General features: G+C 40.4%; 1 non-coding gene across 1 annotated transcript; it reads left to right on the top strand.

The window, feature by feature from the left end:
- Nucleotides 1–18,047: 18,047 nt before the first annotated feature.
- TRNAR-UCU (transfer RNA arginine (anticodon UCU)) lies at nt 18,048–18,120 on the top strand. Its single transcript has one exon. It is a non-coding gene; the product is annotated as a tRNA-Arg (tRNA).
- The last annotated feature ends 236 nt before the right edge of the window (nt 18,121–18,356 follow it).

Genomic DNA, 18,356 nt, shown 5'->3' with positions numbered 1-18,356 from the left:
AGAGAGGGCCCAGCTTTTGCCCTGATCTGGTGGATGAAGCTAATTTAGAATCCCTTCCAACCACCACAGTCTCCAAGATGCTTTGACCTGAACATGGGTCCCCTATGAGAAGCTGTCCCAGACTCATTCTGTTTTCAGTCCCACTTTCATTTCCTGCATTGCAAGATGCCCCACGGAAAGTCTTGGAAACTGAGCTGGGGTGAGGATTGGTGGGCATAGCGAGGCCCAAGGGTACCTTCTCCGTTTTCAGGCCCTAATCAGCATTCACATTGATTGCTGTTTAAAAAGGCAGGGTCTGTGATGATGGATTTGTGATTATGCATGTTCTGGAGGCAGGAACTGAAGGAGGAGGGAGAGTCTTTCAACACTGAAAACAGTAGAAGTGTGAGGGGGTCCATAAGTGATGGGTTAGTTGAGTGGGCTAGTTGAGTGGTGTTGTAACACAAATCTCCTAAGTATCAGTGGCTTAAATCAATTAAAAAAATGGAGTCATTTATGTCAAAGTGACCAACGATGGATCTGGGAGGCCATTAAGGAAGTGGAACTTACACAAGTCCATCCCTAAACCCATCATAAACTTTGGACCCAGCCATCTCGAGACCACCTGGAACTTGTCTTCTTTACTCTTTAGAGACCACAGCTTAGCAACCAATCTGCTGCTGGCAAGTGACGGAATGCTGCCGGCACCAAGTAATTCTGTAAAGACAACCTATGTGACTTCTCTGGAATATCTTTTTTGCCTTTATAAGCCCCACTATTTTCTACTTCCCCCAGAGCACATTTGAGTTGCCATTCGAATCGGTGCCTTCCAAAATGCAATTCTTAGGACTCTAAAGAAACTTTTTCTTTTTGGCAGGCTTCTGCATTTTTTGGTTATCACCTGATAATGGCCTCAGGATAGCCATAGCTTGTTTTTAATTCACAGAAAACATACCACAGGCTGGTTGGGAGATTGCATTTAGACACATCTCCTCAGGGGTGCAAACCATGTGGGCATTGTAAGACTTTCCTCTGGTCTGGGTTGACTGGATCAGTGGTGGATACTTGATCCAAGTTGAGTCAATAAAATTCTCTTTCCTGGCAATTTGTTACTGGATTGTAGAGTCTAATTCTTTGAATGTGATTAGAACTGTAATATGAAACAGCTGCTATGAGGTGCCCATCTTCCACCATCTGATGGAGGACCAGAGAAAGTCCATCTGCAAAGATGACAGAAGACTGAAGATAATTCTGAGTGGTGGAATTATCTTTAGGATGAGGCAGAGTGCATATGTGATCTCATTCTGGCACACCGAGTATACTTTTTTCAACCCCAATGCTTGATACTTAAATATTTCACCCAAAGGTGCATTTCATTAGCAGAGATGTTGAATGTCACTAAAATGTATCCAGTCCTTGTGATTGTGTCTGCTCTCAGCATTTATATCTTCCTGTGACACAGCCAATAATAATACAACAATGATAATCATAAGTTCCACATGTCAAAAGCAGTACTCTTGTATGCATTATATCTTTTTACTCTCACAGCTCTATGAGGGAGGTACTATTATTATTCCCACACGGTAGATGAGGGAACTAAAGCCTAGAGAGGTATAATAGTTTCCCAAAACTCTGGCAGTAGATTTCCACCCAGACAATCTGTCTCCAAAGTTCACTATACTCTCCCCAATCCAAGAGTTATTTATTGGAGCAAGAATAGACAGACAGTCTCTGTAAGGACCAGACAGTAAATATTTTAGGCTTTGCAAGCCATATGGTCTCTTATAAATATTCAACCCTGCCATTTGTAGCAAAAAGCAGCCACAGAAAATAGGTAAACGAATGAGCATGGCTGCGTTCTAACAAAACTTTATTCATGGACACTAAAATTTGAATTACATGTACTTTTCACATGTTATAAAATACTATTCTTCTCTTGAATTTTCCAACATTTGAAAAGCTTTTTAAAGGTTTTTTGTTTTTGATTTTCGGGGTTTTTGAGGAAGCAGAAAACTGAAAGATGAAGGCACAGCTGACATTTGAAAGCATTTATCCATTTTAATTTGTTTGTTTTCAATGTTCCCTCATGTTGTGGCATATAAACAAAGAAGAACAGAGAGCCCTGCTCACCACCCGGTTCCTCAGGGGTTAAGTTGTAACCCACTGCAGTGCTGACTGACAGAGCACTCGGAGAGGAAATTAAGATGATAACAGATGGAGCGCCCTGTGCTGTGGACAAGCAGTCCCCTTAGATAGTTAGATATGCATCTCAGGAAGAATTTTAAGGACCCCAGATTCTTGCATCTTCCCATACAAAGGGAAACCACTAAAATCATTAACCTGAGATATGTGTTCTGTGACTAGCAGTAATCTTTCACCATGAGGTATGCTCAGCTACACATATTCCCTAGCCAAAAATCATATAAACTGGCTTCTCCTCTGCCTCTTTGGAGTAACTTCCTCAGAGCTACTGAGAGAGAGGCTGTCACCCAGGCTGTAGTCCTCAGCAAGTCCCTGAATAAAACATAAACCCACAACTCTTATGTTGTACATTTTTCTTTAAGTAGACAAGCATGTATCAGTACAACATTTCTTCTTACTGCTGAACAGTATTCTGTTGTGTGGATAGACCATAATTTGTTCATCCAGTCAGCAGTTAACACACATTTGGGTTTTTTCCACTTTTTGCCTATTATGGATTATGCTACTATGAATACCTGTGCACAAATTTTTGTGTCAGCTTGTTTTCAGTTCTCATAGGTATACACTGTCGATGAAAAAATTAATCAATGGTCAATCCAACAAAGAAATGGGGAATTTTATTCAACCCAACTTGAGGGTTATAACCCAGGAAACAGTCTTTCAGAAATTTCTGAGGACCATTCCACCCATCAGAGGTCAAAGCACAGTTACATATGTTTTTTGAGACAAAAGATTATATATCAAAGTGACATATGGATAGTTTACATAGTCCAGATCTGCACTTATAAGACAAGTAGTGGGTCACCGGGCCCCTTACAGGATTGAGAAAGGAATGTTATCTCCTAAGCAGTTACCTTGCCGGCGCCAGGAGAAAACTGCTATTTTCAGTCAAGCAGGTATTCCTGTGTCTTCTAAGGAGACCTGGTTAATGTATAATGTGGATGCATACTGCACAGTGAAGAGGGGTAGTGGCTCAAATGGACAGAAACAGAATTTTATGTTTAAAAATTCTCTTGTTCTGCCTTAAAGATATTTTTATTTCATCAGTTCCTGGGTATGAAATTGCTATCTCATATGATAATTCATTGTGTAACTTCTTAACAAAAACGTAACTGCGTTATCTGAAGTGGCTACACCATTTTATACTCCTATGATGCATGGGGGGTTCCAGTGTGGGGGTTTTTTTGTTTTTTTTTTGTTTATTGGTTGCATTGGGTTTTCATTGCTATGTGCAGGCTTCCTCTAGCTGTGGTGAGCGGGGGCTACTCTTTGTTGTGGTGTGCGGGCTCCTCGTTGCCATGGCTTCTCCTGTTTGGAACATGGGCTCTAGGTACGTGGGCTTCAGTAGTTGTGGCACATTGGCTCAATAGTTGTGGCTCACAGGCTCTAAAGCACAGGCTCAATTGTGGCGCACGGGCTTAGCTGTTTCTCAACATGTGGGATCTTCCTAGAGCAGGGATCGAACCCATGTCCCCTCCATTGGTAGGCGGGTTCTTAACCACTACACCACCTAGGAAGCCCCTCCAATGTGGTTTTGATTTGCATTTCACTGGTGACTTCTTCTCTTTTCTTCCTAAAACATGGCTTACTTGCTTCCAATGCCTTTTTCACCTTCTCTTTGTCAATACACTTATGAGTGAGTGCCCAGCAAGGCATAGTGCAGGAGAATCATGGTTGGGATCAAACAGTTTGTCTGACAAATATAGAACCTACACAATTGACTAGAGCCTGTTTTGGACTAGTGAAGGATTAAAAGTGGTGCCACACCCTCCCACAATACGTTGTCTTCTACAGTCATTTCTCTTTCCCCTGGACCCGCTGGCCCCCAACCCAATCAGCCCTTTAATCAGGTTTCATGTCTCTTCCTTCCATAAAAAATGACACTGAAAACCCTGATATTTGACATAGAGAGAAAACATTAGGAGGTAAAAATGTGCTTAGCACAGGGAGGGAGGGAGGGATGGAAAGGTGTTTAGAAGCAGAACTGAGAATCAATGAAAGGGATTGGTTTCTATCATATGGTGGCTCAAGCCAAACACATAGACATATATCAGTGACAGGAGAATCTTCATCTGTTCATAAGCACAGAACTCATCTTCCCCTCCACTGAGGGCTTTAGTGAGAACATGGAGCAAGCATCTTCCCAAGTGGTGGGGGATAGAGAAGTGTCCCTGAGTTTAACCAATGGAGAACTATATACAGATGTTGGAGCTGGGCTTAATATCTTTTTTTAAATTTTTATTTTTTAATTGAAGTATAATTGATTTACAATATTTCAGGTGTATAGAAAAGTGATTCAGTTATACATATATATTCTTTTTCAGATTCATTTCCATTATAGGTTATTACAAGACATTTAATATACTTCCCTGTGCTATACGATAGGTCTCTGTTGTTTACATATTTTATATGTAGTAGCTTGTATCTGTTAATCCCAAATTCCAAGTTTATCCCTCCCCTTTGGTAACCATAAGTTTGTCTTCTACATCTGTGAGTTTGTTTCTGTTTTGTAAATAAGTTTATTTGTATCATATTTTGGATTGCACATGTAAGTAATGTCATATGATATTTGTCTGATTTACTTCACTTAGTATGATAATCTCTAGGTCCATCCATGTTGCTGCAAAAGGCATAATTCATTTTTTTTATGGCTGAGTAATATACATATATACCATACCTTCTTTATCCATTCATCTGTCAATGGACATTTAGGTTGCTTCCATGTCTTAGTTATTGTAAATAGTGTTGCTATGAACATTGGGGTGCATGTATCTTCTCAAGTTAAATTCCCTTTTGAACAATGTTATCAAGTCCTATTGAAATGAGGTTCAGACTCCTCAAAGTAGTACATTTCCTTAGTTTCCATCTTCTCCACAGAGGCTACTTATATGGAAAACAAATTGTAGGATGAAGGGAAAAAGGAGAAGAAGAGGAATTGGGATAGGACCTGCACCCCAGAGAGGGAGCTGTGAAAGAGGAAAGGTTCCCTCACTCTGGGAATCTCCTTCACCGGTGGGAGGTATGCCAGGACAGATAAGGAGCTTCAGAGGCTCAAGAGGAGAGTGTAGGAGCTGGCCTATGGCTTCATAGCATAGAGAGAGACAAGCACAGACAGTCCTGGCCACGTCACCACACATCCCAGCCCAAGATGCATGCCTGCTGGTGAGTGGCAGTGGTTGGGTGCTGAAATGGATTTCAGCGGACAGACCTGGGAAGAGGACTCAGGTTGGCTGCACGGAGATAGATCAAAGGGACTGGAGTGCAGTCTGGACACAGCTGGGGGCACGTGCAGGATGGAGTGTGTGTCCTCCATGGGAACCACATGTCAACATGACAAGGGATGGACATGGGTCTGCCATAGCAGCCTCATTATCTGCATGCTTACAGTAGAGGCGAGACTCTGGCATCTGCAGGTTCTGTGAATTTGTGGGCACACCACATGGAGGTGGGGCTGAAACCTGAGCCCATTACCACAAATCCCAAACACTCAGCAGCTCCTTTCCTAGAAGGAGCAATCCAGTCCTGCCTATCTCACTGTGCAGCTTAGAACCAGATCTGGGGGCTTCTACTCCAACAAGTGGATACAGCTCTGTCAGGTTCTTGCTCTGGTGGATATTGGGACCAGGACCATGCATGCATGCCTGAAGGCCATTTGAGCTGATTATCTGTGCCCTCAGGGGACCCAGTGCCAGTGGGTTTTCACAGCAGCAGCTTTGTGAGCACACATACATGCTTAAGAGAGCTCCAAGCCAATTACTAGAGCTCCCATGTGGAAGTGGCCTCTGATGACAGTGCCAGCAACAGTGATCTTTGTGGGCACGCGTACCAGGTGGCAGGTGGCATCACAGAATCACAGGTCCCAGTGGACAGCTCTTGCAGAAGAACACTCAGCAGCTCCTTTCCTAGAGGGAGCAATCCAGTCCTGTCTATCTCACTGTGTAGCTTAGAACCAGATCTGGGGGCTTCTACTCCAACAAGTGGGGAGTAGACCCAGCCCCCTAAAGGTCTATGACAACCATAAGTCAAAGAGAAGGCCCCACTCAACATGTAGTGTAGACTCTGGTCACCACAACACCAACACACCCCCTTATCAAGGGAACAACAGCCAGCATTCTCTGAGAAAAATATGACAGGCATCCATACCAAAAACACCCCTGCACCAAAAATATAAAAATATTGTACTCTTACATGCTACTCAGGGTCTCTCCCTCATATAAGATGTTCAAGTCCACAGTAGACAACTGTTTCTCCTAAATTCATATAGTCAGAGAAATATAATAAAAAAGCAGAGGAACTACTTCCATTTAAAAGAATAAGTGAAATCCCCTAGAAAAAAAAACAAAAACAAAACAACAAAACCTCTCCAGTCTACCAGACTCCTAGTTCAAAAAGGACATAATAAAATTGTTAAAGGAATTAGAAAAGGCTATTGATAGAAATGTGGATCACTGTAACAGGAAACTAGAAACTATAAAAAGGAGCCAATCAAAATCAGACAACTCAATTGCTGAGATGAAAATGAAGCTAAAGGCAATAAATAGCAAACTAAATAATGCAGGAGACTGAATAAGTGATCTGGAAGATAGAATAATGGAAATCACCCAATCAGAAAAGCAGGCAGAAAGACAAATAAAAAAAAAATGAAAACAACATACAAGATCTATGGGATAATATAGAGCATGCCAATCTATGTGTAATAGGGATTCCAGAAAGAGAAGAAAGAGAAAAGGGAATTGAAAAGGAATTTGAAGAAATTATGGCTGAAAACTTGTGAAATCAAAAGAAGGAAATAGATATCCACATAGAGGAAGCACAGAGGGTTCCAAATAAGATGAACCCAAACAGACCTATATCAAGACATAGTATAATTAAAATGGCAAAATTTAAAGACAGAGGATTCTAAAGTCAGCAAGAGAAAAACAGAGTTAGTTACAATGGAATCCCCATAAGTCTATCAGCTGACTTCTCTACAGAAATGTTGCAGGCCAGAAAGGAGTAGCAGGATATATTTAAAGTCCTGAAAGGGAAAAAATGTGCAACCTAAGATACTCTACCCAGCAAGTTTATCATGTAGAGTAGAAAGAGATACAAAAAATTTCTCAGATAAGCAAAAACTGAAACAATTCAACATGCTATACCTGTCCTAAAAGAAATAGTGAAAGTTCTTCTCTAAATGGAAAAGAAGCAAGGATCTATAGGAAAGGGAAAATCACAATAGAAAAGGCAAGTTTATAAAAGGATTGAAGATCACTAAAATAAGCCATTATATAGATTAAGAAATAATGAAATATTTTGTGAAAGTGATTATAACTACAAGGAAGAGCAAAAGGATAAACATAAAGGTGTAAAATAGGGCATAAAAATCACAAAATGAGGGGGAGAGTAGTAAGAAAATATAGACCTTTAAGAATGTGTTTGAGAAAGACAAATATTGTATGCTAACTCACATATATGGAATCTAAAAATGGTACTGATGAACTCAGTGACAAGAACAAGGATGCAGATACAGAGAATGGACTGGAGAACTCGAGGTATGGGAGGGGGCGGGGGGTGAAGGGGAAACTGAGATGAAGCGAGAGAGTAGCACAGACATATATATATTACCAATTGTAAAATAGTCAGTGGGAAGTTGTTATATAACAAAGGGAGTCCAACTCGAGGATGGAAGATGCCTTAGAGGACTGGGGCGGGGAGGGTGGGGGGGACTCGAGGGGGGGAGTCAAGGAAGGGAGGGAATATGGGGATATGTGTATAAAAACTGATGGTTGAACCTGGTGTACCCCCAAAAAAATAAAAAAATAAAATAAATAAAAGATAGAAAAAAAAAAAAAAAGAATGTGTTTGAGCTTACATGGCTATCAATCTAAAGCAAGTAGACATAGTTATGGGTTAACATACTTGAGATCCACGTAACCATAAATCAAAAACATACAATAGACTCACAGAAACCTAGGAACTCAAGTGTAATAAAACAAACAAACAAACAAATAAAAACATCACAAAAGGAAAAACAAAAAGCAGAAGAAAGGAACAAAGATTAAATACAAAGTCAACTCAAAAACAAAATTTAAAATGACAATAAATACATACTTAATAATTATTTCAAATGTCAATGGACTAAATGCTCTAATCAAAAGACATAGAGTGGCAGATTGAATAGTGAAACAAGAACTTACAATATGCTGCCTCCAGGAGACCCACTTTAGGGCAAAAGATACATATAGATTGAAAGCAAGGGGATGGAAAAAATATTTCATGCAAATGGAAATGACAAGAAAACAGGGATAACAATACTCATATTAGACAAAATAGACTTTAAAACAAAGGCCATAAAGAAAGACAAAGGAGGACACTATATAATGATAAAAGGATCAATACAAGAAGAGAATATCACACATGTTAACATATATGCACCCAATATTGGAGCAGCTAAACACAGACAGCAAATACTAACAGACATAAAGGGACAAATTGACAGGAATACAATAAGAGTGGGAGACTTTAACACCTCAGTGCCATCAATGGACAGATCTTCCAGACAGAAAATCTGTAAGGCACAGAGATCCTGAATGACACAATAGAACAGTTAGACTTGATTGATATCTACAGAACACTACATTAAAAAAAAATTCAAAAACAAAACAGAATATGCATTCTTTTCAAGCACACATGAAACGTGCTCTAGGATAGACGACATATTAGGGCATAAAGCAAGGACCAACAAATTTAAGAGGATAGAAATTATTTCAAGCATCTTCTCAATGTCCACAAAGGCATGAAACTAGAAATCAACCACAGAAAGAAAAATGAGAAAAAAGAAACAATCACATGGAGACTAAACAAAATGCTTCTAAAAAACCAATGGGTCGGGACTTCCCTGGTGGTGCAGTGGTTAAGAATCTGCCTACCAGTGAAGGGGATACAGGTTCAATCCCTGGTCCAGGAAGATCCCACATGCTGTGGAGCAACTAAGCCCATGTGCCACAACTACTGAAGCCTGCGTGCCTAGAGCCTGTGCTCTGCAACAAGAGAAGCTACCGCAATAAGAGAAGTCTGCGCACCACAACAAAGAGTAGCCCCCGCTCGCCTCAACTAGAGAAAGCCTGCACACAGCAATGAAGAACCAATGCAGCCAATTAATTAATTAATTAATTAATTAAATTAAAAACAAACAACAACAAAAGTCAATGGGTCAACAATGAAATCAAAAAGGAAATCAAAAATACCTCAAGACAAATGAAAATGAAAACAGAGCTATACAAAACTTCTGGGATGCAGCAAAATCAGTCCTAAGAGGGAAGTTTATAACAATATAGGCTTTCCTAAAAAAAAGAACAAGAAAAAGAAAAATTCCAATAAAAACCTAACTTACCACCTAGAAGAATTAGAAAAAAAACAAAAGAAACCTAAAGTCATCAGAATGATGGAAATAATAAATATCAGAGGGGAAATAAATAAAATAGAGATAAAATGAATAGAAAGAATCAATAAAACCAAGAGTTGGTGTGTTTTTATTTTTTACATTTCTTTTTCTCAAAAGTTTTTTAATTTTTAAAAAATTTTATACAACATTTAAAAGTTACTTTCCATTTACAGTTATTACAAAATATTGACTATATTCCCCATTTTGTACAATACATGTGTGAGTCTTACACCCAATAGTTTATACCTCCCTCTCTCCCACCCCTGTATTGCCTCTCCTCCCCTCGCCACTGGTAACCACCAGTTTATTCTCTATATCTGTGAGTCTGCTTCTTTTTTGTTATATCCACTAGTTTCTTCTACTTTTAAGATTCCACATATAAGTGATATCACACAGTATTTGTCTTTCACTGTCTTACTTCACTTAGCATAATACCCTCCAAGTCCATCCTTGTTGCTATAGATGGCAAAATTCATTTTTTTTATGGCTGAGTAGTATTCCATTATATATATATTCTATGGCTTCTTTATCCATTCATCTACTGATGGACACTTAGATTGTTTTCATATCATGGCAATTGTAAATAATGCTGCTATGAACATAGGGGTGCCTATATCTTTTCAAATTACTGTTGTTGGTTTTGGGGTTTTTTTGGATATATACCCAGAAGTGCAATTGCTGGGTCATATGATAGATCTATTTTTAGTGTTCTGAGAAATCTCCATACTGTTTTCCACAGAAGCTGCACCAATTTATATTCCCACCAATGATGCAATATTTGCTATCTGTGGGTTTTTGTTTTTTTGGGTTTTTTTTTTTGGCCATGCCACACTGCTTGTGGGATCTTAGTTCCCTGACCAGGGATTGAACCCAGGCCCTTAGCTCGGCAGTGAAAGCATGAAGTCCTAATCACTGGACAGCCAGGGAATTCCTGATTTGTATTCTTTTTGATGATATCCATTCTGACAGGTGTGAGGTGATATATCACTGTGGTTATGATTTGCATTTCCCTGATGATTAGCAATGTTGAGCATCTTTTCATGTGCCTGTTGGTCATCTGCATTTCCTTTATTCAGTTCTTCTGCCCGTTTTTAAATTGGTTTTATTTATTTATTTTGATGGTGAGCCGTATGAGCTGTTTATATATGTTGGATATTAATCCCTTCTTGATCATATCATTTGCAAATATTTTCTGCCATCAGTAGATTGTTGTTTCGTTTTGTTGATGGTTTCCTTTGCTGTGCAAAGCTCTTAAGTTTATTTAGTTCCCATTTGTTTATTTTTGCTTTTGTTTCCTTTACCCTAGGAGAAAGAGTCAAAAAAAATACTGCTGTGATTTATGTCCAGGAGTGTCCTGCCTATGTTTTCCTCTAGGAGTTTTATAGTATCCCATCTTAGATTTAGAGCTTTCATCCATTTTGAGAGTTTTTTGTTTTTTGGGTTTTTTGTATTATGATGTTAGAGAATGTTCTCATTTCATTCTTTTACATGTAGCTGTCAAGTTTTCCCAACACCACTTATTGAAGAGACTGTCCTTTCTCCATTGTATATTCCTGCCACCTGTCATACCAAAACCAGACAAAGACACTATCAAAAAAGAAAATTACAGGCCAATATCTTTGATGAATACAGATGCATAAATCCTCAACAAAATATCAGCAAACCAAATCCAACAACATATAAAAAGGATCATACACCATGATCAAGTTGAATTCACTCCAGAATCACAAGGATGGTTCAACATATGCAAATCAATCAATGTCATACACCACATCAACAAAGGAAAAGACTAAAACCACATGATCATCTCAATGGATGCAATAAAAGCATTTGATAAATTCAATATCCATTTATGATGAAAAACTCTTTCCAAAGTGGGCACAAAGGGAGCATATCATAACACAATAAAGCCACTTATGACAAATCCACAGCCAACATAACACTCAATGGTGAAAAGCCATAAGCCTTCCCACTAAATTCTGGGAAAAGACAAGGGTGCCTACTTTTACCACTTCTATTCAACATAGTATTGAAAGTCCTAGCCACAGCAATTAGACAAGAAAAAGAAATAAAATGTATCTAAATTGGAAGGGAAGAGGTAAAATCATCATTATATGCAGATGACATGATACTTTATACAGAAACCCTAAAGATGCCACACAAAAACTATTAGAACTGATAAACAAATTCAGCAAGATAGTAGAATACAAGACTAATATACAGAAATGTGTTGCATCTCTTTATATTAACAATGAATAATCAGAAAAGTAAAAAACAATCTTGTTTAAAATTTTGTCTAAAAAAAAAAGTACAATAACTAGGAAAAAACCTACCAAAGGAACTGAAAGACATATGCTGAGAACTATAAAACACTGATAAAGGAAATCAAAGATGATTCAAGGAAATGAGAAGATATCTTACACTCTTGGATTGGAAGAATTAATATTGTTAAACTGGCAATACTACCCAAAGAAATCTACAGATTTAATGCAATCCCTATCATATTACCCATGATATTTTTCACAGAACCACAACAAATAATCCTAAAATTTATATGGAACTACATAAAAACCAGAATTGCCAAAGTAATCTTGAGAAAAAGAACAATGCTGGAGGCATAACCCTTTGAGACTTCAGACAATAATACACAGCTACAGTAATCAAAACAATGTGGTACTGGCACAAAAACAGACAGATCAGTGGAACAGAATAAAGAGTCCCCAGAAATAAACCCACACACCTGTGGTCAGTTAATCTTTGACAAAGGAGACAAGAATATACAGCAGAGAAAAGACAGTCTCTATAGCAACTGGTGTTGTAAAAGCTGGACAGCCACATGCAAATCAATAATGTTAGAACACTCCCTCAATACCATACACAAAAGTAAACTCAAAGTGGCTTAATGACATAAATGTAAGACATGACACCATAAAACTCCTCAAAGAGAATATAGGCAAAACATTCTCTGATATAAATCATAGCAATGTTTTCTTAGTCTCCCCAAGCAAAATAAATAAAAGCAAAAATAAACAAATGGTATCTAATCAAATTTGTAAGTTTTTGCACAACAAAAAGACAATCTATGGATTGGGAGAAAATATTTGCAATTGATGCAACCAACAATGGCTTAATTTCTAAAATATACAGACAGCTTATACAACTCAATATCAGAGAAACAAACAACCCAATCAAAAATGGGCAGAAAACCTAAATAGACATTTCTCCAAAGAAGACATACAGGTGGCCAATAGGCATATGAAAAGATTCACAACATTGCTAATTATTACAAGAATGCAAATCAAAATCACAATGAGGTATCCCCTCACGCTGGTCAGAATCACTGTTATCAAAAAGTCTACAAATAACAAATGCTGGAGAGGGTGTGGAGAAAATGGAACCCTTGTACACTGTTGGTGGGAATATAAATTTGTGCTGCCACTTTGGAAAACAGTGTGAAGGTTCTTTAAAATACTAAAAATAGAGTTACCATATGATCCAGCAATCCCACTCCTGGGCATATAACCAGATATGACTAAAACTCTAATTTGAAAACATACATGCATCCCAATGTTCATAGCAGCACTATTTACAATACCCAAGACACAGAAGCAATCTAAATGCCTATCAGCAGATAAATGGGTAAATAAGATGTGGCATGTATATACACAATGGAATATTACTCAGCCATAAAAAAAGAATGAAATAATGCCATCTGCAGCAACATGGATGGACTTAGAGATTATCATACTAAGTGAGGTAAGTCAGACAGAGAAAGACAAATATATAATATCACTTATATGTGGAATCTGAAAAATAGTACAAATGAACTTATTTACAAAACAGAAACAGAGTTATAGACATAGAAACAAACTTATGGTTACCAAAGGGGAAAGAAGAGGAGGAGGTTAAAATTAGAAGTTTGGTATTAACAGATACACACCACTGTATATAAAATAGGTAAACTACTAGGATTTACTGTATAGTAAAGGAACTATAGTCAATATCTTGTAATAACCTATAATGGAAAAGAATAGAAGAAAAGAATACAGATATATACATATATATGTATAACTGAATCACTTTGCTATATACTTGAATCTAACACAATATTGTCAATCAAATATATTTCATTAAAAAAAGAGAAAACAACTGCCCTGAGAATCTAACCACCACAAGCCCAAAGAGCAGCTATAAGCAGACCCACCCTTCCAATTGAATCAACCTGAATCAAGGTGCTGATGGTCCTACACAGGGAGTCAAGAATGATGGGCCGGGCATGACTGAGTGGCTTAAACCATAGAAATTTATTTCCCACAGTTCTGGAGGCTGGGAAGTTCAAGATCAAAGTTCTGGCTGATTCTGTTCTCTCGTGGGGGCTTTCTTACTGGTTTGCAGCCAGCAGCCATCCTCACCTGGCAGAGAAGAGTGGGGAGAGAGATTGGGAAAGAAGGGGAGAGATGGGAACAGAGGGAGGAAAGAGTAGGGGAGGGAGGAGGAGAGAGCAAGCAAGCTCTGGTGTCTCCTCTTATAAGGGCACTAATCCCATCATGAGGGCCCAGTCTCACAACTTTATCTAAACCTAATTACAGGTTTCCCCTGTTACCTGAAAGTAGAGCACTCCTATGAAACCTTTCAAAAGCTGAAATGGTGTAAAGTGAAAAAGCAAATACCTTAGGACATATCTCGCTAACACATGCACAGAATAAACCCAGATAAAGCACAGACTCTCGCAGACATAGTTCTAAATTCTGGCAGTTTGACACTGAGATGCTGAGTGTAGTTCTGGGGGGTGGGGGGTGGGTGGGGAGGAGCTTAGTGATGCAGCTCCCACTGCCCAGGTGTACACTGTCTCTATAAAGACCTCTATAAAACACATGCTGAGCACTATTTTCACTTTTCTTTTTCTTTTTTTTTTTTTTTAAAGCAGATTCTCTTCAGATTTCCTTTGGTTAGAGGAAACAGGTACAAATGTAGGTCTTTCCTAAAAGCAAGTATCAGAAAGCAAACTTTTGAAAAGCAGGGGATGCTTGTACTTCCCAAAGCCCCTCTCCAAATACCATCACACTTGGGGGATCAGGGCTTCAACATATGAATTTAGGGCACAATTTAGTTTAAGCAGATAGTGACCCCAGGGGAGGAAAATCTGAGGAAAGTCTGTGAGAAGCTGGTGGGGAAGAGTTCTCTTGTCCAGGATAGGGCAGGAGAGGTTTGTGTGCTCATGGCAGCCGGTTAATGAATCAAAGCCCGATTCTTGGGGCTATTGTTTGCTTCTCTCCAGGGAACATTTCTGACCCACCTGCTTCTAGTTATCCATCCCCATGGCCTCCCCAACTGCCCACGTACCCAGGCATGCCCCACACACAACACAGAGAGCCTTGGCTGCAGCCGAGCAAGGATGGAGAACAGACAAGCCCTCCCTACATTGCTGGCTGGTGGTGATCTAGGGGAAGCTGCGGTGGGGTGTGGCTGTGAGAGGAGGGAGCTGGGAAACAGAAGTTTGGTTGCTCTGATGAGGAGTTTCGGCAGATGAGGCTGACCCCACCCTGTCTGCAATTTTTCATTAGAGCCCATCTGCTTGGCTGATCTGAGCCAGCTCTGACGGGTGCTGTAAGAGGACACCATTTCCACTGGCTTAATTTGGGAAATGATGAAGAACCCCTGGGCTGGGCTGTCTGTTTATCCCCCTATGAGTCTCCATTGCTACCTTGTCCTTTGATCCTGAGCTGAGATAACATCTGTGAGTGTGAAGAGTGTGAGAGGGGGTACAGCTGTCCCGGGACTAGGCCTGCCCTTAGGCTGAGCTGAAACAGGGTTTCACGTTCTACTATGTGAGAGGAAAGAGAAGTGTGTGTGTGTGTGTGTGTGTGTGTGTGTGTGTTGCGGGGTGGGGTTTAGGGCTGCCCAGGAGAATAGGACAGAGGAAGAGAAGTTGGGGCGGGGGCAGTCATCGTATTCAGTCTTCATCTCCTTCCCAATCCCAGTTTTATCTGGGAATCATCAAGGCAGGGACACAAAGATAACGGTGATAAGACAAATAAGAACACAGTTAGCACTTAGCACACAGCAAGTACCTAAAACTCATCATTTTATTTAATCCTGGCAAAACCCTAGCAGGTGGATTCCATTATTGTCCTCATTTGCCACATTAAGCAGCTGATACTTTCAGAAAAGTTAAGTAACTTGGCCAGGGTCCCTGGTCAGTAAGTGCTGGAGATGGGCCCTGACCAGACCAGTTATAGAGCTTGTGCACTTAGTCACCCTACTCCACTCTGGTCCCAGACTGAATTCACCACTGGGGATAGGGATGGATGGGGCCTAGAAGCTTGGAGAGGCTGAAAGTCCCCCATCAGGGAACCTGGAGGGGAAGAGGCTCCTGCAGGGTGAGGTTGAGCCTCTCAGGTCCCTGCCCGCTTCTCTATACACTGCCATCATCAAGGGTCCCTCTAGTCTTCCTCATGGACCTCCCAAGCTTTCTCTTTTCTTGAATAATCTGGGAAGCTAACAGCTTGGCATTTAAGGCCCAGCATCATCCAGTCCTACTAAACCATCTAAATGTATGAACTGAGGCAGACATGCATACTGGTGCTCAGGACACTCAAGTGTTTGCAAGAGTAGAGGAAAGCGTGACCACTCAGGAGTCTGGAGCACTGTTCTAGAGTGGAGGTGGTTATGCCTTACCTGGGGAGGGTGGCTATGGGTTTAGATATATAAGAATGAGTATGAGCTGAATGGAATTGTGAGGAAAATATATGTAAGACTTTGTGACAGATGAGGGGTAGTAGAAGAGAAATAGATGATCTACATTTTTATGCCTAATAAAGTGGAATAGAATAAAATGAAGTAATAGAAATCTTTATTTATTTTTGAGGATTGAGATGTGAGGATATGTCAGACCCTTTTCTAGGTACTTTACATTAAACACTCCCAACTATTTCATTGCACTCTTCTGGCAAATGAGATTCCTGATGCCTAAAAGAAGGCTAGATATCTTTCAAGAGAAGGTATTGAAAGAAAGTGGGAATTCAGAAGGTGAAGTTTTCATTGGGGGAGATTATGATGAATCTTTTTTCAAATATGAAGTATTTGAAAATGATTGACAAACAAGAAGTCCTGTGAACATGTGAACTTCTCTTTAAGGGCTGTGGACCTGACATATTCTCTTTGTTCCTCTCCCTGGAAGGCTGGTGTGCTGTCATGGCATCCAGGAAAGTATAACATCATGGCAGACCAGAGGGGAGCATGTTTCAAGAAGGAGGCAGTGGTCAATCAGGACAAATGCCAATTAGGTGTCCAGATGTGTGGACAGAAAGTCACTATTGGATTTGGTAACATGCAGTCACTGGTGAGCATGGTTAGAGCAATTTCAGTGGGTAGAGGGTGGCAACTTGATTGGGGTAGGCTGAGCATAGGGGAGGATAAGAGTTTGGTGAGGGCTAGTAGAGAGTATGAGCTGAGCCCTGTGGGGCTCCTGGGCACAAAAGCCTTTCTGTGTCCTCCACTTCTTTGATTACAGGAAGTAGGCTTTATTCAGCCTCCCTGACCTTCCCTAAGTTTCAACAGGCAGATCGAATAGTTTTTAATCAGGGAAAGGTGGGGATTCGAGGCAAGGGAGGACCAGTCAAGAGAAACAACAGTGCAGCCTTGGAGTGGGTTCTGGTTCCCCCTCAAGGGATACACACAACAATATCTTTTTATTTATTTATTTATTTATTTATTGGCTGTGTTGGGTCCTTGTTGCTGCGTGCGGGCTTTCTATAGTTGTGGAGAGCTGGGGCTACTCTTCATTGCAGTGTGCAGGCTTCTTATTGCAGTGGTTTTTCTTGTTGCAGAGCACGGGATCTAGATGTGCGGGTTTCAGTAGTTGTGGCACATGGGCTCAGTAGTTGTGGCTAGCAGGCTTTAGAGCAGAGGCTCAGTAGTTGTGGCCCACGGGCTTAGTTGCTCCGTGGCATGTGGGATCTTCCTGCACCAGGGCTCAAACCTGTATCCCCTGCGTTGGCAGGCAGTTTCTTAACCACTGCACTACCAGGGAAGCCCTCACACAACAATATCTTCCAGCTGTTTTGCACATACTGAAACCCCCACCAGGTGGGAGAAGTTAACTGTATGCTGCCCACAAGCACGGAGACCCGCTGACTGGTTGGAACCGGAAGGTTGATGTTGCTTACCTCACCACCAACCAATCAGAACCATTACTATAAAACTCCTCACTACCCCCTCTAGGTTGGGACACACAGTTTTGAGGGCACTAGCCCGCTATGGCCCCCTTTATCTACTTCACCCAAAACTCTCTCCCCCAGATTTAATTCGGTATTGGGGTACAGAGGTTGAACTCGGCTTCAAGGATAAAGGAACTTTCAACAGGTTTTGCTGTGAAGGTGAAAAGAGAATTAAGGGGTAGTTGTAGCAGTGTAATAATTAACTCAGTTTTCCTCCTGGGACGTCCCTGGTGGTCCAGTGGTTAAGCCTCTGTGCTTCTAATGCAGGGGGCCCAGGTTCGATCCCTGGTCAGGGACCTAGGATCCCACATGCTGTGTGGTGCGGCCAAAAAATACAAATTAAAAACAATAACAACAAACAAAAAAACCCATAGTTTCCCTCCACCCCCACCATTGCCACCACCTCCAATTCCATCACCAATATACAATTGCATCTTATTGCTGTTGGCAAGAAGTTGGCTGAAACACTGCAGAATTGGGGAAAAGACATAAAAGGAAGGAGGAGGCAAAGTGCTTTTATTTGGCACAAGGAA

The sequence above is a fragment of the Hippopotamus amphibius genome, chromosome 9, assembly GCF_030028045.1.
Source record: "Hippopotamus amphibius kiboko isolate mHipAmp2 chromosome 9, mHipAmp2.hap2, whole genome shotgun sequence".
Lineage (NCBI taxonomy): Eukaryota > Metazoa > Chordata > Mammalia > Artiodactyla > Hippopotamidae > Hippopotamus > Hippopotamus amphibius.
The sequence above is the reverse complement of the archived record's forward strand: the minus strand, read 5'-3'. Positions and strand labels throughout refer to the sequence as shown.